Here is a 24665-nt window from a genome sequence, read left to right as displayed (position 1 = left end):
AAGTCCTTAAAGTTTTCCTTAAGGTCAAATGACCCTCTAATTGTGTGGATTCCTTTTGGGAGGTTCAAACGTTTGCCTCAAAGATAAAGTATATTGCCTGGATCTCCTTTTAGCCACACCAAAGCACTGACACGGAGTTGAAGAGACTTTGGGAGGACATGGGAGGTGAATGGAATGACTTAACCGAAAAGCGAAATTAAAGAATAAGTGAAGCGAAAGCAAATTGTTATGCCGGTTGCTTGTTATGCTTTTAGCTACTTTTTCTGTCTCCAAGCACCCACACTTCATTTGTCTATTTACAAATGTAGAAACATGAACCATTTCTTCGCAGAACACGATTCGGCACCACATTGACAACTATAAGCACACAACAGGGGTCGCCTACACATTCCTTGTGATTTCACTTGGTGGTTCGAGTTGCCGAACGGAACCCAGGAAAACGTTTCCAGGATGCATGCTTCCCTCAATTCACAGTCTATGAAGATATCCTTCCTGCTATTATGAAATTCATCTCAGGAGAAGTGCCTATTCAGATCCTAGAGACAATCTATACCTGCCTCACAGAAAGCAGCTTCACTCAGACCCTCAAGAATGGCCAAATCCACCCATTGCTGGAAAAACCGAAATTGAAACCTGCCAACGTTTCAAACTACTCATACCATCTCCCATGCATGTGAAATATAGTTCAGTCTCCCAACCGCATGGCATGATCCTCGCAATACAGCCTCCAGGAAAGCCATCCTCTAGATTATCAGCTATGCCCACCACAATGCACACAAAGGGGATGTAAGTGTTCAGAAGAAGGATTCTCACACAAAAGTGGCATGTTTGGGGCTAACGACTTTTATTAGTAAAAATAAAATAAGAGACAACCCATCTTTCCCTAGTTCTAAGAGGGGTTCCCTGCCTCAACTAAAGATCTAAGGTGACTGTCAGGATTGCTATTAAAGTAAGTGCCCACCGTCCTGTATCAAGAAAGACCTGTTTTTTAGCTCTTATATTATAAACTAATAAACAAAGCAGCACTATTCTGATCCCAGGATGTCTACCTTCTCCTGCGTTCTAGTCAAATTGCTGCACAATGTCTCCTTGGGTGCGCCAGCCGAATGACTCCCTTCTCCTGGCATTTAGTCTCAAGCAACCTGGCGGAATGACTCCCTTCCCCATGTCACAAAGTTTGAAAATAAAGTTCCAAATAATGGGCCCGATGGGATGATTTCCCTTCTCCGGATCACAAAGTTCAAAATGAATACACAGTGTTCCCTTGTTGGGCCAGGAGAATGCCTCCCTTCCCCTGGCGTTCTGTTTCAATCTCCATTTAGCTTGGGGGAATGACTGCCTTCACCATGCCTGTTGGACCTGCCTCCCAGTCCGCGTTACCAGGAGAATGACTCCCTTCTCCTGGTAGTTATGCCACAATCTCTTATATCCAGGGGGAATGACTCCTTTCCCTTGGTCTTCTCGTCAAATTTCACACTTGTAACACCAAACTCTGAGTGTTGTGAGGGTCTGCAACTCTGGTTTCTCTCTTCTTTGGCTTGGCCCGCTTGGGTCCCTTCCCTGCCAAGTACTGCCACAAGAAAGATGACTAGTATCACTCTCTTGGGTGGGGTCCTCAACCCCGGTTTCTCACCTCCTCTCTATGTCCCCTTGGCTGCCTCGCTTGCCAAGTACTGGGACAAGGAAAATAGTCCTGCCTCAGAATATCGGTATCTGGTTTGTGCCTTCCAAACCTTTTCACCCCTTACGGTCCCCACGCCTCTCCCGTTACCTTTTCTGCATCCGGGGTTCGTGACTGGTTCTTCCTGGGTTCCTTCTCATGTTCAGAGTGTTGCGTGGGCTTCTCTGCGCCTCGGCTTCTTTTCCTTGCAGATCTCCTGGCCGGCCCTTGGAGTGATGGTATGGATGCTGCTTTTTGCGTTCGTGTCACCGTCTGCCAGCCTCCCATGACCGCCTGGATGCCACTGGGTGGTGGAGTCCCGTTGTCCTCTTTACTCCAGGAGCAGACTGCTCTCGGCTCTGTGCTGGCCTTCTCCGTGTCTCCTTAGTGATTCACAGTCTCTCGTTCTGGTTGGCTGGGTCTCCCTTTCAGGCAGTCCTTCTTTGGTCTTTATCGTGTAAGCAGGACCACGCCTACACGGAAGTCTGTACCGCTACAGTGCGTTCTCATTAGTGTTCTTCATTGTTCCTGTGTCCCACCTCGTCCCAGTACCTAGATTAGCTATGTACCTGATGTTCTTCTTCGTCCCGGTACTTTCCAGGATCTTGGTAGTCTACTTTGCAATAGCACATGAGCCTCGTCTCTACAAAGATTAGCACAGGAAGAAGAGGCTAGAGTGTGTGTGGTGGGTGATATTCCTACGAGGGCTACACCCTAGATGGTCATCCTTCCCAGAGGGGCGGGGAGGGTCCTCCCTATGAGATCCTCCCTCATTATAACACCCCCAGAGGGACTATCGGGTAGCAGCCTCACCTCCCTGGCCTCATGGGAAGAGGCTCCCCCCTGGGGGGAAGTGACACCAACTGAAGGATCGTCCTAGGGACTTGTCTGCTCTATGTAAATACCATCAACCACAAAGTTCTTCTCAACATACAACCTTAATTGTAGTCAGAGGTTCATCTAGTAAACTGACAAAAGCTTATTCAGGTGGGCACAGACACATGCCAATGGTACCCTGTTACCTGTGGAGTCCTCCAAGAATCCTCCTCTTGCCACTCATCTTCAACCACTATATAAAGCCATTGGGGCTACTACTTGGCAACATGACATTAAGATGTACTAACACACAGATGAGCCACAATAGTTCAAACTTCAACTGTGCCAACTCAGTTGATTGACTTACTAATCTCTCCCTCATACAGTCCTGATGTCCCGTAACTATGACATAAGCCCATTAAACTGATTTCATCCTACTTGGGAATCTCTACACGCAAAGTTTTGTTATAAAATGGCTGACAGAAATTGAACTCAACTGATGAACACCTCACCAGATACCCCAAGTAAAATAGTGAGGCTATACTTTTCCTTCAAGGCCCACTTTGCAGAGAAAACAGCCAACTTGATGCTCTCTCCCACTTAGACATAACACCCCGCTTGCTGGCATCCCATTCTCCACCCTGCACCCCAGAAAGCAGTCCTGCACGCTGCAGATTGGTCAATCACTTGGAAGAAATGATTTGACCACCTCAATCTCAGATGTCAGGAATTGTATGGTCTTCCGTTTCAGTTGCACATTATCTTCAAACCAGCCTGCATCACCGAGAAGGCCATGAAGTCCACGGCCCCCCTAGACTGACAGAAATAAGTATCTGTGCAGGCCATCACACCAAAAGAAGTCTCATCGCTGGGCTGGAAACCAAGAAGTGCAAGGGGAAACTCTAAAGGAGGTTTTCTATTGGATAACTCCCCCCAGCCCAAAAGATTCCTCCTGTTTTAAAATTACACCCAGGCACAGGAAGTTGGGGAAACTGGTGTAGAATGTTGCCTCAAAGAGCTTTCTTTCGGCTTTCATAGTACATTGTTTCCCACCTTTATGCTGCATTACATTTATTTTTATCAGAACTTGCCTCTTGCATGAATTTATTGGTATGCTGAAGGGGCTGCCTAATTTATGATGCCTACCACAGTTGATTTTTGTAAAGAACATGCTAACAAGGTTTTACAATGTATTGTTTCCACTGTTTGCTTGTCATTCTTTGTCATTCTTTGCATTACTTTTGGGGTGTTGTAACAAAACACCCCTATATTTTAAAAAATAAAATGATCCTCAAATCTGCATTAACATTTAAAAAAAACGGTATGCTTGCGTATAAATGTGACTTGATGCCTGCAATACTCCATAGTCCAGGTAATCATGCCACATCTGCTACAACAGTAATGTAGCCTTCCTGAATGTGGTGCGGAGTCTCCTGCCTAACAGGGCCCCCCTGAGGTAGTAGATGCTTGACCCAAAGTTGGTATTGTGAAGAATCGTGGGATTCTGTCACTTCCCCCTATGGGGAAACCTTTCCCTGTGAGGCTAGGGAGGCGAGCCCTCTACACAATTGTATGACGTCCTTTTGTCGTGGGATGTTTTTCGCAGGGTTTTTTTCCCACAAATTTTTTTGCTAAAAAAAACATTGTATTTTTGAGAAAATATGGGGGTTGGGGAGGGGGAACCCCCAAAAAAATTTGATGGGTAAAAAACCCCACGAAAAAACATCCAGCGATGAAATTACATGAAACCCTACACAATAACCTCCCTATAGGTAGAGGCAAGCGAGACCTCACCGGGAGAGACGCCCACCCCCCCTTGGGGATAAGAACTCCTGTTCCGATGAGGAACTCCCTAACCCAACTACCTATAACCCACCACTAATAAAACCTGCTAGAAGAAAGCATGAAGAACAAGCTAAGATTGGCTATGGTCACATAGAACCTTTGCGAAAACTGTAAAAGAAATACATATGCGGTACTGAGAGGAAGAAAACCACTGGAGTGGTAAAGAGTACAAGTAGAACAAAGAAGGAGGACTTTGACGCTGTGCCGGGGAAGTCCCACGGCAGCGTCATAAATATGAAAGGAGGATACCTGGGAGAGAGAAAAGCCCAGCAGTTCCAAATCAGCTGTGGCAGCGAAGCTGAAAGATACTAGTAGAAGCTGACGTTTCAATACTAGCGTGTTGTCCTCTAAGAAACCTGAGGCAAGAGAAGTCGAAGGACTGGTACATTGTCCATGGAGTGACTAAGAAGTGGCGGAATGACCGAAACCCGATGGACTTGGGAGTCCCTAAACTACGCCAATACCACATACCGGAAGGCACTATGGAACGTTCCGATCAAAGAAGAAACAAAGATCTGAGAAGCCAACCTGACAATCACCGAAAAGAGCCCCGTGCAGACTGCTGGTCCGGTGACGCGATCCCTGAGACATAAAGGTAACTGGAAGAGCAGGAGAACCAGGAGGGGGTCTGAAAATAATGAATAGGACATTCATACTCTTCCCACTAAGGACCAACTATGGGAAGTATATAAGAAGAGTTAGAATCATTACTGCATAACTCCTACTCACCCCAGTAAAGACCAAGTGTTGGAAATACTGAAGAAGAGTGAAAATCATTACTGGAACCCTTATATTAGTCCCAGTAAAGAACAGGTATTGGAAGTAGATAAGAAGAGTGAGAATAATAATTGGTAGTCTCATATTTATCCTAGTAAAGAAAATAATTGTTCATTGAATAAAGGAGAAAGTCTCATGTTTGGCTAACAAGGGAAGAACAGAAGTGTCTCAATGAAAAGGGGAAATAAAAAGACCGCAAGAGACAGAATAAAAGGGAGACATGAGAACCAGTGTGTGACATATACTGTTGAAATGTTTAACCCAATATTGGATTTATACGGCTTGATAGAAGCAGTTACATAGAACTACCTACAAATACTTTACCAAAGTGAACTTGCTGAGAAACCAGCCCACAGGAGTAGGGAGTCGTTCTGCTATGCATTAGATGTGTTTGTAGTAGTAGGGTGAGGGTAGATTACTTTGGACAGTGAACAGATCTTGCTTTCAGACTCACTGACAACTGACAAGCACCCTAGTTCGTTTTTGTTGGGGAGGGAACACCCATAGTTTAGTCGGTCAGGAGTTTTCACTTTTCTTTTAATAAAGAACAAACATAAAATGGAAGACCAGAGTCTGCCCTCCTTCTGACCCGCCGCAGTATACAAGTCATCTTCAGATCTTCCCAGCTTGGTCCCTGCACAAAGGTGAATGGAGGATTGCCCAGGGGCAACACACTGGTCTTGGAAGCAAGACCACGCAGAGCAGCAGAGGTTCGAATCCCAGATCTGCGCTTACAAATCAAACTCTGGTATGGGATTAGGCATGTTCTACAAAAACAATTAAATAAATCGGGAGGCGGACACTTGGAGCACATGCTCCCCCACTGCTATGGACACCCATGAACACCAAGGGGTGCTTATACCCGCTCCACCACAGATACCTATAGCCAACAGGGGGAAAAAGAGCGGTCAATGACCCTTGACAATGCCCTTTACTGTCGGTTGTCTATCCTTTCTAGCTCCCTAGGTAGACCCAAACACACTGCATAGGAAATGGTGCTTTCCCATTTAAGGAAACAAACTTGTAACACTTCAGAGCCAACAGTGAGCATTCAAATACATTTTTTCTCTTAGGCCAAAGGAACCCTTTCCAACTGTAAGGCCCACTCGCGTAGATCAAGGAGGCCTTGCAGAGATAATTAGATGATTTCAAACATACACACATTGATCAAGTAAGTATATTTAAGGACATAAAGTCTCATCAACATGGATGGGCAAAAATACAATCATCCATGAGTCTGATGGAGCTGAACAATCTTTAATAGTCCAAGATGACCTCTACGATTAGTAGCAGAACATTGTGCAGGAATCGCTGTACTGTGAGGAGTCGGAAATGTGGGGCAGCCAAACATTGTGAAGGTTTTTCAAAAGATGCCATTTTATGAACTCAAAAAGGTTTGATAAACGCCTCACTATCCCTACACTAACAAGGATTTCCCTACCTATAAAATAAGCTAAAGGAACACTAACCGGATTCTGTCCCTCATACATGTACAAGTGTGAGGGATAGAATCCTCCACAAGGTGATGCATGGCAATTCAGATATAACAAAATTAACAATTATCTTAAAGATCTGGTAACTGTTCCTCCTTGTAACCTGGATGAGTTCCCCTTCCCCAGATTCAATCAGGATTTCAATAAACAGTTCAAAGGAATAAGGATATCCTGTCATGCAGCAAAAGTCTAATAATTACTTTTACTCCAGTAAATCTCTTACGTGGGCTTAACTGAACAGTTCAAAATGTTCGGCAAATCTTCTCTTCACTTGTGGCAGACAGTTCCACACAACTGAGTCTTATCAAAAAGGTGTACTTCCATAGTGCATCAGTGTCAACAAAATACTTCTGTCAGGATGATTCTGCTACAGTTCCAAATGCAATCATGTCGGCAATATTAGTTTGTCAGAATGATTCCACAACAATTCAAAATGAGCTTTTATGTTCTTGCCACTTCAACATTTTTAACCACAGCACTTCAATGACTTCCCCCTGGTCCACTCACCTGCCAGTCCTACACTACAAAGTCCCTTACACTGATGTACTCACCTGCCAGGACTAATGAAACTACTAATACTACTACAAATACTTCTGTCGTACAGTTTTACTTTACAGCTTATAAAGTGTTTTGACTTTCCACAACATCAGCGTTGACTACTTTGTCTGGGAATACCTGAGACACATTGGTGCTGTTTTTTTCCACACTTGATTGCCACGTGCAATGCAGGTTTTGCTCCTCTCCTCCTGAACCCCTTCTGTCAGAATATCAGCCTTCCAGCCACTCTTGTTTTACCACTCTTGCTTTAACCAAGTGCTGATAATGGTTTTCTCTCACTCCTGCTCTTCTTTTTAGGTCGGTTTCCCCCCTATTGCTTCTTTCTCCCTCTTACAAAAGGGTGTATAAACAACTAACTTCTTAATTGCCCCTCGTGGCTTTGCCAATGTTGTTTCTCTTTAACTGGGTTTGTTATTGCCCTCTTTTGGCTCTGGCAATTATTCTGTCCTTAAAAACCACAATGACACTTTGCTGGCCTGTTTGCCAAGTTCTTATGCTTTCTCCACTTTGTATCAGCTTGGTATTCAAAATAATTATCTGTCTGCATCACATCAGTTCAATATACATAATATTTATGTTTCTGTCACTTTGCTCTTTTTTCATTCGTTCTTTATTCAAAACACATGGGCTTGGCCATCGGGCCGGGTTATGGAGCGCTCTGGGGGTCACAGTACACTAGTGAACTGACCAGGTTTGGGTTGCGTGTCCGCTCACTCCGCTGCCTTTGGGTTGTTTGCTTCTTCTGCTCCTTGCAGCCCGTGCTTAACAGAAAAAGGAGTGTTCCTTGCTCCAAAGGCTCTCTGGTGCTTGCCTGCCACAAGACCCTGCCTTATTGTGGGGAAAGCTTCTCAACCTCACGCTTTCCACCATGAGACCTTTGCAACCACGATCTTCAGGGGGAAATCTTTTACAATTAGTGCTTCCTGCTGCGTATCCTCTGCAAACAAGGTCTCTCAAGGAGGAGACCCTCTCAGAACCAGCATCCGTACGGCAAATGTCAGCTGCTCCAGCATCTCTACTCTCCTTGAGCTGCAACTTCAATGTGGAGCCACGACAATCTCTCCACCTCATACTAGTGCTCCCACTACTTCTTTCCATGGCCTGCACCTGAGGGGGCATTTTATGCCTCAGTCTCCCTCAGGTGTGGGGTCATTAAGCCTATCAGTCTGCAACATGCAATCCTGGGCCTCTGCATCCCGCTTCTTCGTCCCAGTACTTTTGGCATTGTGGGATATGAAGTCCCCAATGTTAAGCCTACTCCTTTTTAATGGGATAATTGTTACAAAATCTGTTTCCATCCTTAATTACCTTTTTTTAAAAGGAGTATCATAAGGATTTACTGAATGCTTTTGCTTTATAGGGAAATTAGGATTTTCAGAATCTGAGATGTTAATATTTAAAGATTCATCTTTAAAGTTTCCCTGTTGAACATGGGAGTTTACATCTCTACAACTGTGCTTAACTTTGTGGGGGAGATTCTTACTCCCAATTCACGATGGGTTATGACGGTCTTTACCACCATCAAGGTAATTGGCTTTGGGAAAGAACAGATCCCTCTGACAGCAAGCCATTACATATTCTGGCATCAGTGACTTTCTCCTCTGAGGAAGATAAATACTGCGCTCCGCCCATCGGATTCCTGACGTTCCCTTGGGGATCTTCTCCTAGGTGATCCACCTCTCTAAAACCACCCCCATGGTCGGGATCAGGTAGTATTCCCTTGGCCACATGGGAGGAAACTTTATATAGGGTCTTTCTGAGGACTTGTAGGATTCATCACAGTACCCAACCCATTTCTTCCTGCCTCCCCGTCGGCAGCAGAGGTATTCCGCTCCTCCACAACCCATGTCCCAAAAACCACCACTTCTCTCACCAATATCTTCATGCATCACCCTGCTGTGTTCCATCCTCTAGCCCTGCGCCATGAATTTGATCCCAACCCTTTTATACAAGATTGTTGCTCAGCCCTTGCCTGCAAAGCATTGTCTGAGCCCTGCCCCTCTTCCCACAACTCTTTGTTGCATAATGATGAAAGTAAAATTGAATCCGTAGAATTTCTTTTTACATGGTCCTGTGTTGTGTGGTGAAAGAAAATCGGACTGTGAATTTGCTTCTAATAAAGGAACTATGTGAAAATCCTAAATGTTTTGGTCTTATCCACTGTTATGAATTGGAGTGGGATCCACACACATAGATGTCAAGAAAGATGTATCGTGAAGGACTTTTATGATCAGTAACATATCCTTTCTCTTTTTTTCTGCCTTTCCAACCAGGGAAGTGTTAAAGGGTAGGGGTGCCACGGTATTCATTTTATGACGGTACGATAACCTTCTTGCCAAATGACGGTATATCATGGTTATCGCGGTATAGCAGGTGGAGTTAACTGATCTTAACAAATATTTTCTAAAAGGTCATAAATTGACAGATGTATCATCACAAACAAAACCAGGCACCCAGGGCCAGAATTGAGCTTTTCAACATACTTTCCACTGAAATGCCTTGCTTCCACCAAACACACGTGTGGAGAGGAGGGGGTGGGGTGGAGGCCTGCTGCAACTGGCAAAGCAAACTGAATAGCTTTTCGTAAGTGGTCATTTAGGCTTTTTGCTTCCCCACTGGCTACTGGTGAAGATGAACATGTTGCCATCTTGATAACCTGCATGCCACAGATCAATGGAGGCTGATGGTAGTATACGCTTGTGCACATACACACACACACATTTCTTTTCATGGTGTATGAACCTGGCGCCATAGGCGCCAGGACTGGCACCATGAGGGCTTTTGAAGAGGATGCCAGGCTCTAGAGGCCCTAGTCATGACTCCACCTGGCCAATGGGTTTGCCAGAGGGGGTTTTGGGCAAGGGCCGTGACAGCACTCCCCCCTAAGGCCCCTCCCATGGTGTTCCTTCTGTCTGGCCCAAGTTTGGTTGGGAAGTTCTGATGGAATGTCCTGATTAGACACACACACACACGCACACACACACGCACTCTCTCTTTATGTTACGGCCTTTAGTTTACTTGCGGGCCAAAAGGTGTTCAGTAATCACTGACATGTTACCCTTTGGTATGGCAGCAGGGAATACCCACAGAGATGAGTGAATTTCGCAGTGTGACTTATTATATGTAAATTCAATGATAGAACCAGGGAAATCCCCCATCGCCATATGTTTAGAGAACATTATCCATTATAAATATATAAACCCCAAAGCCGCCACCCCAAAGTAAACCCTTTTCCTTCTTGGCACTGTATCTATTCTTCCTATTGCTAACATATTGATTTTGTGTAATGCACGTGTGGTTTATGGAATGGCATTAAAAACTGCTCCAATTGAAACTACTTGGCAGAGGCACATCTAACAGTGCAAAACCAAGACTGCGCAGCAATTGCTTACTGCAGCCTTTCCAAATCAGATTGAAAAGCACACTTAACGGTATAACGGTATAAACAATGTGACGGTTATTATTGTTCAATGAAGTGGTTCACGGTATCTTTAACGGTATCCCGTTATATCCCTATTAAAGGGTTTTCCAGAGCTAATTGTGACATCACTACTTGCAGTTCGGTGGGGCTGTCTTCCTGGGTCTGAAGGGGAGGGGATGAACTGACCTTTCTTTGCCCTTTTTCGCAATAGTCAAAAACAAGGGCTAACCAAGGACAGGATAGCTTCTTAATCAGTTTGTACCAGATAAAAGGGAAGTTCTCAATCTCCAGTTCCAATAAAGGCGAACCAAAAGAAGGTTCTGGCAATTCCAGAACTCTCAAACTTCTGCTGGACCGCAGCAATACTTGAGAAGTTTATGGTCACTCAGTCTTATCAGGTAATGGGGTGTATATTGAATGTTCCCTGCACTTTTGCACTGTCTGATGGTTGTTAACTCATCACCATCTTTTCTTTAGACCCCTGGATGGAGGCAAGGGGAGGGTTTCACAGCTCTGTTCATATCTTGGTGACCAATGAAAAGACGTGGAGCTTATACCTGTTATCAAGGTTAGGCTCCAAAGCTTTCTGCTAGGATTTAGCAGGTTATCTTTTTGTCTGTGAGGATTTTGTAGCCTTAATCTAGTGGTTCTCTTACTGGCACCAGACTCCCCCTTCTGGCTACACTTCTCATGTACCTGCAACACTCTCGTTCCTCTGGACCATTCCTCTTCTCTGCTCCCCCAAGCCTCCCTAATGCTACCTGGAGCCTCACTGTGAACTCCTGCAGCCTCCTTGCTGCCACACCACTTGTTTTACCTGCTCCTTGACCACCACACTGGTCCATCCGTTGCATAGCGTACTTGTGCACCTTTCCTCTTGGTCTGTCCATGCTATTACTCCTCTCCACCTCTCCACCCCTCCCCCCTGGACTGCCCACCACTTCTTTTCTTTTCTTATATTCCTGCACTTCTTCTTTCTCCTTCTTTTCTGCTGTCAGCTCCTGATTTTTCACCACTGCCGCCTGATGTCTCTCCCCCCCTCCCTCTCCTGTTGTCTGAGCACCTCCTGCTACCCTCTCCTCATAACTCTGCCTCTTCCTGTTTTCTTACCACCTCCTCATATTTCCTCCTGTTTCCCCTCTTTGTCCTCACCGGCCCCTTCCTATGCTTTTTCCTCCTCTGTCTATAATTAACTTTCTCCCCTCAAAGTCACCTCTTCATCTATCTTTCCTCTAGCCTTCTCTACACCAGCCCTCTGCTCTACCTTTTGCTTCACAATACTCTTTGGAATGGATTGTGTCCTCTTCCTCATCTTTGATATTCGTAAATCTGCTTGGTGCTTCAGAAATGCTTTTCATAGTATCGGGGGCCATGCATCGTTGAGTCGGCGCCCTCAACGGCCTCCATCCTGTCCTCGGCCGTGATGTCGATGCTGGTATAAGTAGCTTGTGCGGCACCCATTGCCTCAGTTCTGTTTTTCTGCATACTTGGCACACTTCGGGCAGTTCATCGCCTCTGTGATTTTCTCATTGCGTATTTTCGAAGTTTATCAAACATCTCTACACTGAAGACCAATTTCAAACTGCTCAGATTGTGGCACTAAAATGTCTATTGAGGACCTACATCAGATCTGCCTGTGGTGTCTCGGTTTGGACCACAGAGTCGATGACTGCGGTTCCCTTCAGTCAATGACGGTGAATGCCTTTGGAGAGAGGAAGAAGAAACTCGTGGCAGGTAGGACCCTTTTAAAATTCCCTTCTACTACCCCTTCCAAACAGAGGTCGTCTGAGTCCAGGGAGGTTTCCCCTAGGAAAAGTGATCCAAATATTCGAAGCGCTCTAGGTCCAGATCTAGTCATTCATAGTCATCCTCCTCATCACACCAAAAGACCAAGATACTATGCCATCGGTTGCAGTAGTCTTCGTCGGGCAGACAGGTAAACTTTCTTAGCAAGTCGGCATCTTCTGCTGACTGGGAGAAATATTGTCTCCAAATGCTGGAGGTTTTTTCAAAAGGCGGCTCCAATGGCCCATTTGAAGGAGCCTGAGGGCTGGTAAGACCAGCAGGGTATCTTCTGAGACCGCTACTCGCATGCCTAAGAGACTGGGCAGTGAGTCTCCTTGACACCCGTCAATGGAGTATTTTTGTCTCTCCACAAATCGAAGCCTAGGTCTTCCTCCTCGACTTTAAGGAGCTGGTATCTGGCCAGTCAAAGCCAGTGCTACCGTTAAAGTTGTTGACGCCCTCATCATTTTTGACACCTTCGATGCCATCGATGTCCTTGAAGACTTTGAGGCATTCCATCGACTCGTCAAAGTCTTATAATCCTTTACCAAAGGCTGATTTATTTAAGACCATGGGCTCGATTTTTGAGGCTGAAGAGTGTACCTTTTGGTTTGGAGTATGGCACTCCCAGTGCGCCTGATGAGCTACTCTCAGGAGTTCAGGTTGCACAATCTTGTAGACACTCTGAAGGATGCTAGTGGCTTCGACACCTCACCTGAGATGGATTTTGCCACTTCTGATTGTGTCATACAGAGCAGTGATGGGTAAAGTCACAGAATATCTAGGATGGGGAAACCTGTGGCAATACTGGATAAGGATTACCTTACAGACATCCTGGAGTGCGTCCTCCCTGGGGAGCCTGTCTTACCCTTCCACACTGCATTAAGAACCGGAGTGTTGGAAAACTGGTTAAATCGGATACCACATCAGCGGTCAACAAAAATCTAGCGAAGAAATGCAGGCCTGCCACAATAGACCTAGATCTCCTATGAAAACACCCCACTTCCGATAGCTTGGTGGTCGAAGCAGCCATGTTAACTTCTAAGGCTGCGGCCTCTCCTACTATTCCCTCCCTCCCCCCCACCCCCCCGGATAGAGATGATAAAGGGTTTGACACCTTAGGGAAGACGGTATTTTCCACCGGCAGCAACTTGTTCCCTGGCCAAGTATACGCACACCTTGTGCAACGTGATGGCTTTGGCCGTGGACCATATCCCAGAGGGGGAGTAGAGAGGGGTTTCTTAGCCTGGTTCAAGATGGCAAGGATGCCATGTGCCAATTTTTCCAGTCTGGTCTAGACTCTGCAGACTCTTTAAGCAGGGCTATGGTGGTGAGTTCTGTTGCTATGTTTACTTGGTTAAGGAAATCTGGATTTGCTTCTGTCGTCCAATCAAGACTCTTGGACATGCCATAGATGGCTCCCAGCTTTTCAGCTCTAGTGCCAATGAGAGCTTACAAAAATAACAGGTGTCCAAGGCGGCAACTAAACCGTTGGGAGCAGCGATAGGCCAGCCTCAAAAATCACAAGGGTCTTACCACCACTCGAGGGGTCGGCCTTTGTTTCTATTCCTGAATTGCTAGATGAAGAGACCAATTTGCATAGAGGGGCCAAAGAAGAGCTCCCCATGGCTCATGAAGACGAGGTGGCAATACTCCTATTTCAGCCTCTGCTTCTTTCCCTCGGCTTCAGCAACAACTCGTATGTGTCCTTGACTCACAGGACTGTGGTAGGGGGTGGGGTGACGCAGCATTTGGAGAGTTGCCGTGGCATAACCTCAGATGCTTAGGCACTGCAGATAGTGGCTCACGGCTACTGCCTCCCTTTCTTAAGAATACCCCCAGATTGTCCTCCAGGGGGCCAATCCGTGAAAGATCCGGATCTGCTCCTCCTACAGGAGGTCTTCACTTTGTTGGAGAAAAATGTGATGGGCTGTACCTGTAGCAGAGAGAAATCAAAGTTGGTACTCCCCAAGACTCCCCAAAGTTTTGTAATCCCCAAGACGGACGGAAGAATGCGACCCATCTTGGACTTCAGATGCTTGAACAAGTTCCTCAGGAAGGACGAGTATAAAATGGTAACTCTTTCGCAGATCCTTCAGGCCCTTCGATTTCAGGATTTGTTGGTGTCATTGTATCTTCAGGCTGCTTACCATCATGTCTCAATTCATCACAAACACAAAGTACCTGAGGTTCACAGTTGGCAGTTCTCACCATCAGTTTCGGGTCCTGCCATTCGGGCTCAACTCTGCCCCGAGGGTCTTCACCAAGCTTATGGCGGTGAAAGCAGCAATTCTAAGGAGGGATGGGTTTCACATCTACCCCTACCTGGACGATTGGCTGATCAGAGCTTGTTCTCCCGAGTAGGCATTTGGATCATCTCATTCATACTTGCCACTTCCTCCACAGGTTGGGATTTCATGAAGGGCCCCCTTGACACCATTGCAGAAGCTTCCGTTCATTGTAGTGGGGTGGGGGTGGCCCCCCCCCCCAACCCTCCAAAATCCAGATGCCAGAAGCCCGTTTGAGAATGAGAAGCCTGTTTGAGAAAGCCCTCCGATCTCAGTGGTCACAGTTCTCCAGCAGAATGATGGACCTTCTTCAGGTCCCGAACATGATCGCACGGGATCTACTTTGGTGGGCCTGTCGAGAATGTGATGAAAGGAAAAGCTTTTTGGCAACTGTGGCCGGAGATGACAGTAGATAGATGCCTTCCTCACAGGGTGTGGATCCCACATAAACAACCTTTCAATCGGCGGTTGTTGTCTCTGTTGGAGTCCAAACTTCACATCAACCTTTTAGAGCTTAGAGCAATCGGACTAACGGCTTTTCTGCCTTGTGTGCGGTGGAAAGACTAGTCTGATGATGATGGACAATACAGTGGCCATATACTAACCCAACAAGATAGGGGGTGTAGGATCACTACCTCTGTGCAGAGAAGCAAAGCAGCTTTGATTTTGGGTACTAAAAGAAGGAATCTCTATCCTGGCAGTTCACCTAGCCGGAGAAGAAAACATAGCGCCGGATGCTATTAGCAGGCAGAGCACCATCTCCCACAAGTGGGAGTTGGCTCAGGAAGTCTTTCTAGAGATAATCTCTTCCTGGGGAACCCTTAAGGTGGATCTGGTTGCATCCAGTGTCAACAAGAAGTGCAACCTATTATGCTCCAGGGAAGGTCCTCCGAGAGGAGCTCTAGGATACGTGTTCGTAGTGGACTGGGAATTTCCACTTCTGTATGCATTATCACCAGTCCCCATCATTCCTCATGTCATCAGGAGGTTGAGAAAGTTCGGGAAATCCATGATCATGATTGCTCCGGATTGGGCCAGGAGAACGTGGTACCCAGAACTTCTAGAGATGGCCATCTGCCCTCCAATTAGTCTTCCCCAAAGAGAGGACTTGCTGTCGCAAGAGGGCAGGGCATGGGGTCTCCTCCTTTATTCAGAAATCAGTACTCTGAACCTTCATGACTGGTTTCTGAGACGATACAATACAAAGATTGGGACCTTCCAGAAGATGTAATGGAGGTGTTGCTTTTGGCCAGCAACAAAATCTCTGTACCTCTGCCTTTGGAATACATGTTGCCGTTGGTGCAGAGATAAAAGTATTGATCCTTTTACATGCAAAATGTCTTCTGTATTATAATTGTAGCTACATCTTGCCTATCAGGGGCTTCTTGTTTCTACGGTGAAGGGTTATTTGGTGGCACTTACCATTTTTAAGCATTCGCTGGATGAGGGTTCTTAATTCAAACTCCCTATAGTAATTCAGTCCTTAAACGGACTAACTAATGTCTTTCCCCCTGTTCCATTTATTGTACCATTTTGGGACTTGAATTTGGTGTTGAGGTGCTTAATGGGGGCACCTTATGAACCCTTACACCTCCTCATCCCCCAAAGGAGGAGGAGAGATTACATTGCTTAGTCCCTAAGAGAGGGCCTTGCGCTTCTATATTTCTCGAATGTCCAAAATCAGGCAAGATGACCAGCTCTTTGTGGGCTATTCAGGTCACAAATTTGGACAAGCTGTCACCAAACAATCTTTCGCAGGATCATTTTATGCATTTTGGAATGCTATACGTTGGCTGGCAAAGAACTGCCCAATGGTTTAAGAGCGCATTCCATCCGAGGATTGGCTGCTTCTTTGGCTCTTCGGAGACGGGTGCTCATACACGACATATGTAGTGCGGCAAATTGGTCCTCTTTGCACACTTTCAGCAAATACTATTGCCTGGATTCTGTGTCGGGAGGCAAGATTTGGCAAGGCTGTACTTCACAGAATTAATCAGAAATACTTGCTCTGTTCCCACCTCCTTCTACGTAGTGCTTTGAGAGTCTATCAAAGATGAGGAATACGTGGAAGGGCAGAATCCATTTGAAGAAAGAATTGCTTGCCACGGGTAATGTTCTTCTGACTGGATGTTCCTCCCACTTATTCCTCATCGTCCTCCCATCCTATCCCTCTGTCTTGCAGAGAATTTCTGTATTTTTACACCTTCCTCTCTGTCAACGTCTGAGTCATACCTTTAAGAAGACTGAGCATAGGGAGGAAAACACTACAATAGATGCAACGGGCGCCGTGCGAGATACTTATACCAGCGCCAATGTCACGGCTGAGGACAGGATGGAGCACATTGAGGGTTAGGACTCCACGGCACCCAATACTATGAAAAGTTTCCGAAGCTGCAAGCGGACTTACAAATATCAAAGATGAGGAATACGTGGGTGGAACATCCATTCGAAAGAACATTGTCCCGGGGTAAGTCATTTGTTCTCAGCTGCCTCTGGACTTTCACAGCCTTATGCCAATTTCCATCCCTGCCTTTGGACTTCCCCCCTCTGGAATTGTTTGAAGGCATGTGGGATTATTGTTGGATATATGTGAATGGTCTTTTTGTGCTGCATTTTGGGCTCCAACTACTCTTTGCCGATGTGCATGCTTAGGTGATACCTGGTGCTGATGTCGTGCAGAAATTGTTGTTCACGCTTCCTACAAGTTTTCCTGGTTCACTAGTGTGTTTTCAGGGAGCGTGGGTCCGCAAACTCTGGTTAGATGGGTCACATTCCCCCTTTTCCCTTTCCCCCAAGCTGTGCTGCCCCACAGTAGCACTTCTGAAGTTTCCCGGAGTTTCAATGCTTGAATTTCCTTCTTTTATTTTTTGTCCCTTAAAGGAACAGGGCTAGTTTTGGGACCCCCCTGAGGCATTCCTGCCATACTACCTGTGTACTCTGCCCAGTCCATAGTAAACTAGACAATAGCCATTTTCCAGCGTAAAATATTCCTTCTGAAAGAATTTGCATTTGTGCAATCACACGTAAGCACACATGTGCATGCTGTCGTGTACTTTTTTCCCACATCTTATGGACTGGAACCTCAAGCATATTTCACACCTTTTTTCTTTTCTCCCCAAACTTTATTTTAAAAATGTTCTTTCATACTCCAGTTTACCAATGTTTTCCAACTGCTTATGCTGGACAATACTGACATGTTGACATGCAGCCATTTTGCTGGCATGGTGCTGCAACAAACCTGTACTTGTGGTTGCAGTGTTTAATGGCTGAGCCCTTTTCGGATCACTATTGGTCCTACAACAGTCTGTTAGGTCACTGCTGTAACAAAAGCATTTAATCAACAGTAAGAAAGACACAAGTGACTACAGTTCAAGGGTTTTTATTGAACTTAAAAAGGGTTTGGAAATGCCTATCTAATCCTAAATCTACAGATCGGAGCAATCTACGACCATCAAATAATAACAGTCCTGGTAGTGTCTTGTCAAAATAAAAGGGCCTATACTAATAAACCTATTGCCAATCCTTACCTCTAAATACAAATATTGTGGGAAACAATATTGCCAAAAAAAATTGTTCACAAAACGATATCGGGATGTTCAGGCCGTTGGCCCCCCCCTCTTCCCCATGTTTTCAACACGGGACAAGGCGGTTCACTCGAGCTTAGCACAGTCACTGGCTTCTCTAGCACCAGGATACAGTTCAATCATTAGCATCAGGGCCTTCCGTGCCCAAGTCTTCCACTTTCAAAGTCTCTACATTCAGAGGCCCTGATGTGACAAACAAATGATGAGTTCTTTCCCCTTTCAGATTTTCATAAGTACTCAATTTCTTAGGAGATTCACTATTTACCTCGGATCCCCTTCAGCTGGGCTCAGATCTCAGATCCCCCTCAGCCAGGCTCAGATCTCAGATCCCCCTCAGCCGGACCCAAGATCTCGGATCCCCCTCAGCCGGACTTAGATCCTCTTCAGCCAGGCTCAGATCCCTTTTTTAACACAATGTTCAATTTGTCTCCCTCAGCCGGGCTCGGACTAACTTCATATTTTCTTTCAGCAATTATCAAAGACTTTCGAATGTGCACAGGGTTTTGCTTGACCCTTTACAGGACCACTTCGATTTCACAATTCTTTATCACACTTAACATTTGCCACCCTTCAGCTGGATACCTAACAGACTTTCGAATGAGCACCCACGTGGTGCAGGACCTGTCTACAGTATCGTATCTTGGCTTCAAAGTTCAATCACTCATCTGCTGTTTAATTGTGTTTGCATTGCTTTCCACACACTCTTCAGACACTGTTCTCTTCAGTTTTTACTATACAATGTTGCCGCTTGCAACCTTGGCTTCAACACAGACCGGTCTGGTATCCCCAACTCACTGGCTGTGCTGACTTCACTGGCACTGCTTTGTTGTAGGAGCCAAGTGTTAGGCAAGATTTCAATTTCATGTGTAATTTTCCCTGCAGTTGTGTACCCCCCCAACTTTTTGCTGATGTTAAACGCCATAGTCTGACTTTACCAGAGGAGCCCAGCCTTCTGCTGCACTCCTCTGGGCTTTTCACTCACTTTTTATGTGGAAACTGACATGCCCTTAAGACAGTCAGTACTGGGTGACTTTTTCTTTCCAATGTTGCAACTTTTCTGCAACATGTAACAAGTGTATAATGTACCTTCCAGTACAGTGCACTTGGGTCTATTACATTTCTTTTACTTTAAATACATTTATATAGCGCAGCCATGAACCCGCGGGCGTGAGGGCACTACAAGACAACAACGACAAGTAACAAATAGAAGAGTCCGAAGATGCAGAGCCACTATGGAGAAGAAAGATTATAGCTCTCTAAGGATCAATTAGTTGAATAAGTATGTCTTTAAGCTCTTCTTAAACAATTTGAGCGAATCAATAGATCTTATGTTTAGAGGAAGAGCATTCCAGACCCTAGGTCCGTTAAAAATAAAGGCTGAGTTAGCTGCTCTAACAGTCTGGCATGTTGGTTCAGCCAAAAAGTGCTGATTATTTGACCTTAGTATTCGCACATTGTTTTTTGTGGATAGCAGCTGTTGTAGGTACCCAGGCATATTTCCTGATCTGCATATATAATAGTCAGAGTTCGGAATAGAAATCTGGAAGTCACTGGCAACCAGTGTAACTCTCGTCTTGCCAGTGTGACATGATCTCTGAATTTAAGATTCATAACAGCTCTGATAGCCCCATTCTGGCATACCTGCAACCGATTACAATCAGTTTTACTGATACCCATGAGTAGGCTAGAGCAATAGTCTATTTTAGAGCCTACTATTGCTCTTGCAATAGTTTCAGCGTTCTCCTGTGAGATCAGTGGCTAACAATTTGATGTAATATGCACATGAGGATACCAGACTGCTGACATGTGGTTTAATGGTCATATATTGATCAAAAGTTACTCCAGGGATTTTCACCTTTTTTAGGGGTTTAATAGATTCTCCACCCAGTTGGAAGTTCTCATACACTGATCCCATTCTATTAATGGTGTCTGGTGAGCCTATAACAAGTAGCTCCGTTTTTGACTTGTTCAGTGCTAGTTTATTATGGACCATCCAGGCCTCAATGAGAGTAAAAACTCTGTTAATGGCTAATTCATCTTCCTTGTGACAGCCAGTGAGCGGGATGACACATTGCGTGTCATCCGCGTAATTAGTAATAATTATATTCTCAAAGTCGAGCATTTCCAAAGGCCCTACTTGAAGGATTTTTTTAGGTTTAGTGCAGATGTGCCTTGGACAGGGCTGGTGGCAGCCTATCATTTCGCATATTTTTAACCCTTTCCTGCCAGCTAAACCGCAATTACTGCGTTTGGCACAAATAGGTGGCCTGGCTCCAGAATGGCCATGCCACGAGGTTCTTTGTCCTGTCCTTGGGCCATCTTGCCCCTTCACCTTCCCCAGGTAATGCCGACCCGGGTCGGTCCTTATTTGGGCATGCATTCTCCCGCAAAACGCCAAGCTTTCACAGGCTTCTGCATGCCTTGTGTGTGCGCCTCCAGGATGTGGGCTGGGTTGTCTGTTCCCAATACACATCCTGGGCGCCAGAGTCTCTGGAGTGTTGTGAATGCCTGGGACCACCATGGTCCGGGATTGGTCCATGTATGGTAATACCTGTATGTGAGCAGATCTCCCATTGGGTCCTCTTCATTTTGGTGTGAAGGAGATTCTGAATAAGAGAAGGCCCCAAACACCCATACCATGTCGATCTCTGGAGTTCTCACTGAACAAAGTATAGGATCCAAGTATCCTGAAACTAAGAAGCCGAGTGGAGGAAACGCTGGTGACCCGCTGGAAGGTTTGGCACCCTGAGCCCACTGTCATCCCGTTGGAACCTCTGCATCTGGTCTTCCTAGAAGGTCTGCAAAGGCGCTTCGACCCACTGGAATAGTGGGACCAACTATTCCCTGCACCTTCATCAAAACCTGCAAGTAAGCCTTCTCGGAAGTGTCCCTGGGCCAACCAGTGGGCTGACCATCTTAGCAGACTCTTTGCCCTGATACCGCCGCCGTTTCGAGGAGGCCCTCGAAACTTGGTATATCGCTAGCTCTGTGTTCACGGCACCCTCGCACCGAATTTCGTACACTTGGCGTTCCCAGGTCTGAAGTGAGACGAGTGTGCCAGAACCGGAGCATATGTGGTTACCGTGTCGCCCAGCCGTGGTGACGAACTTTGCAGGTGTGCTGCATTTTTGCCCCTGAAGCCTGCTGCAGTGAAACTGTCCTGATCCATCCACCAGGAGCTGAGAAATCGCCACTGTCCCTATTGGGAATCATCACTGTTTCTTCGCCGCTGGAAGCCACAGAGCCGTCAAATTGCTGCACTTCAGAGGGGGCGCTGTTGCGCGCATCAAGTATGGCTGCCTGAAAGGAGAGCGCCGGCTCGACAGCAATCCTAAAATTAATTAATCCTTCCAGCGCCGTTCCAGACACGCTGAAAAGCTAAAATACGGTGGTGGAGGGCTGAATGCACATGCCCTGAAAAAACGGTGCAAATCCGTTACAGGACTGCCGAAATATTGCCCACAAAACATTTGGCGGCCTGGAGGCTTTTGCGCGGCCGCCCGAGACTTCGGCTGTGAGCTGGGAGGAGAATGCCGACAGCAGGCTGCGCTGGGGGAGGGCGCCACGTTGCCTGAGGCACCCCAAGGCCAGAGAAGACAACTGAGTGGCCGCATCACCCTGGTGCAGCACTAACATCGGCCGGCACCTCCCGGGACCTGCAGGAGACGGGAAGAGGCGAGAAGCAGGGGAAAGAGAACCAGCGGGAGACAGCGAGGGAGGCCGTGTGTCGTTCCCGCCGGGGCGCGATGGAGACGCAGCTGCTGCTGCAGGGGCCTGCCCCCGCATCCCCACCCGGCGACTCCCATTAACTGGAAAGTCCACAACTAAGAGCGGGCCAGAGTCGGAGGCACGCGTGAGAGGACATTATCCCTCCATACCAAGTAAGTGGAGCGAGGCCGGGGGGGAGCAGCTGCCGACACCCAAACATCAGAGAGAAAACACTGTTGGAAACGCGACCCACGGTGGGGGCTGCTGAGTGGGAGAGCCACACCTGGACAAATTAATACAGAATTGGGATCTCCAGGAAACGCAGCAAGCTACACCCCAAGGGACTCTGGCGAAATTAACAATTGTCCATATAAAGCCTCAAATGAGGGATCACTGCCTGCAACTTTAGCATATCCTAAATACAACGGGCACAGGTAGACAGCCCACGCAGGCGAGATCCCAACTACACCAGAAACGCTACCAAAAACCTCAGCAAGGCAATCATTCAAATAAGCTTGGGGGGCAAGCTTGGGGGTGTGGGGGTTTAGACGCTAAAGGAGCGATAAAGACACTCCGGTACGTGTGCCAAACATCCTGAGCTAGGATTGGACACAGAGGCAACACTCCCCCATCTCCTCCTGGACAACATCACGACTGGTAGTGCTACGTGGGAGAACACAGTCCACCCTTAAACCGTAAACCACAGCACATGGGCCGCAACAAAAATAAGGGCCTAGGAGGGAAAAGGACCGGCCCAATGGACACCTTTGCCAGTTCACAGCCGCACGAGGCGACCGGTGGGGCGTCACAAACACCCGACAAACAGGAGGGAGATCCATTAGAGCGCCTGGCAACACTGGTACAAAATGGATTCTTGACGGTAAATGTCAAATTGGATGATATAATGGCGACAATTGGATCCCTGAAAGCACGAGTGGAGAAGGAGAGCACACGCATCACAGAAGCAGAGAATAGGATAAGTACGAACGAGGATACGCTTTCACAATATGGCCGCGACATAGCCCAACTGAAAACAGAGCTACATAAAACTAAAAACAAGTGTGAGGACCTCGAATTGCGATCTCAGAGGAACAACATCCGGATTGTAGGGGTATCGGAAACCTTTTGTAAGGGACCCATGGAAAGGCAAATAGAAAACCTGTTGAAAGATATTCTAGGAGCCGAATCCTTCTCGGAGCACTTTCTAGTTGAGAGGGCCCACCGTACCCTAGCACCACCTCCTAAGCCGGGGGCTCCCCCCTGCACCATAATTGCACGGCTCCTTAACTACAGGGACAGAGACACTATACTCCGATTATCCAGAGAGAAAGGGACACTACATTATGAGCAAAATAGAATTCACATATACCCGGACTTACAATACAAACACAAAGAAGGTCCTATGAAATGGTAAAAAAATCAACTACGGATGCGCAATGTACCCTATGCGCATCCGTAGTTGCCTATGCCTCATCTTCCCAGCAAAAATGAGAATACAACACGGGCGGAAGAGCTCACTTCTTTGAGAACCCTACAGAAGCTATGGCTTTTATGGAAGCTTCCATCCCGTTGCCTCCCAGGGACTGAGCGATCGATCAAAATGCTAGACCACAGCTGAGGGAGGAGAGACATGACCCTGCAGATTGAAAAAGGGGGAAAAAACACAACATCCGCCTTCCGTCACAAGAATGAAGGAACACTAGCAAGGACGGACTGGACAAAGATTTATGGTTTTTTCGAGCCGTGAGCCTCTATTAGGGCTAGCCAGATGGCTACAACGGGCGACCCTCAGGAAAGCTCCACAAGTTTAAGGCAATGAAAATCAAAGGGCAGCATCGTCCAGTTGGGGGAGATGATGTTGGTGGGGGGTCAAAGTATCACAGGATATTTAGCTACGTTGAGCTATGTGGGAACGTGGGTGGGTGGGGAGGTGAGGTTCTGGGGCCCAGTTGGAGGGGTCCTAAAAGTAAAAATTTGTGGTTGCACTGCTGCACATGACACACTCCCAAGGAACATTGAGATAAGGGACATAATGAAGGTATGCAAACATGGCACATAATAATATGATGGCTCAAGGGCTGAGGCTGAAACTCCTTGCGTGGAATGTTCGTGGACTGAACAACCGCACTAAGTTAAGCTAGGTCGGAGCCTACGTCACCAGACACCACCCCCAGGTGATTGTGCTACAAGAAACACATGCACTCCGGAAGGTCAATACAGAGTTCTTAAGAGGCTGGGGGCAGCATAGGTATTACAAGGAATACTCCTCACAGGGAAGAGGAGTCCTTACCCTGATCCACCCCTCCGCTGGCTTTCAATTTGAAAAAAGCAAAATAGACTCTCAGCGGCGTCATGTCATAGTGTGGGGTAACATTGCTGGGGAAAAAGCTGGTATTGGTGAATACTTATGGGCCAAATGTGGATGACCCTGATTTCTACACAAGTGTGGTACATGAGATAGGCTTCTCTGGGAGTGTGGACTTCAACACCATCTTGGACATCACTTTAGACCACTCCACCTCCAAACACCGGAATCCCACGAGAACATCTGTTATCTTACAGCACATCCTATTGCAACTAACAATGGTGGACGCCTGGAGAATACTACACCCATACAAAAGGCAATACTCGTTCTGCTCCTCAGTGCACGACACCAAATCTCGAATAGATTACTGGCTGGTAAACGCATCCCTCATGAATCAAATCAATAATAGCAAAATACTCCCCCCG

The 24665-nt window shown here is 46.5% G+C and overlaps 1 protein-coding gene across 2 annotated transcripts in view; it reads left to right on the top strand.

Annotated features, from left to right (window-relative positions):
• TCEA2 (transcription elongation factor A2) overlaps window positions 1-24665 on the top strand; it is a 991119-nt gene that overhangs the window by 822447 nt on the left and 144007 nt on the right. The window lies entirely within an intron of this gene.

The sequence above is a fragment of the Ambystoma mexicanum genome, chromosome 3p (assembly GCF_040938575.1).
Source record: "Ambystoma mexicanum isolate Mex_15411 chromosome 3p, UKY_AmexF1_1, whole genome shotgun sequence".
NCBI lineage: Eukaryota > Metazoa > Chordata > Amphibia > Caudata > Ambystomatidae > Ambystoma > Ambystoma mexicanum.
This window is presented reverse-complemented; position numbering and strand designations above follow the sequence as displayed.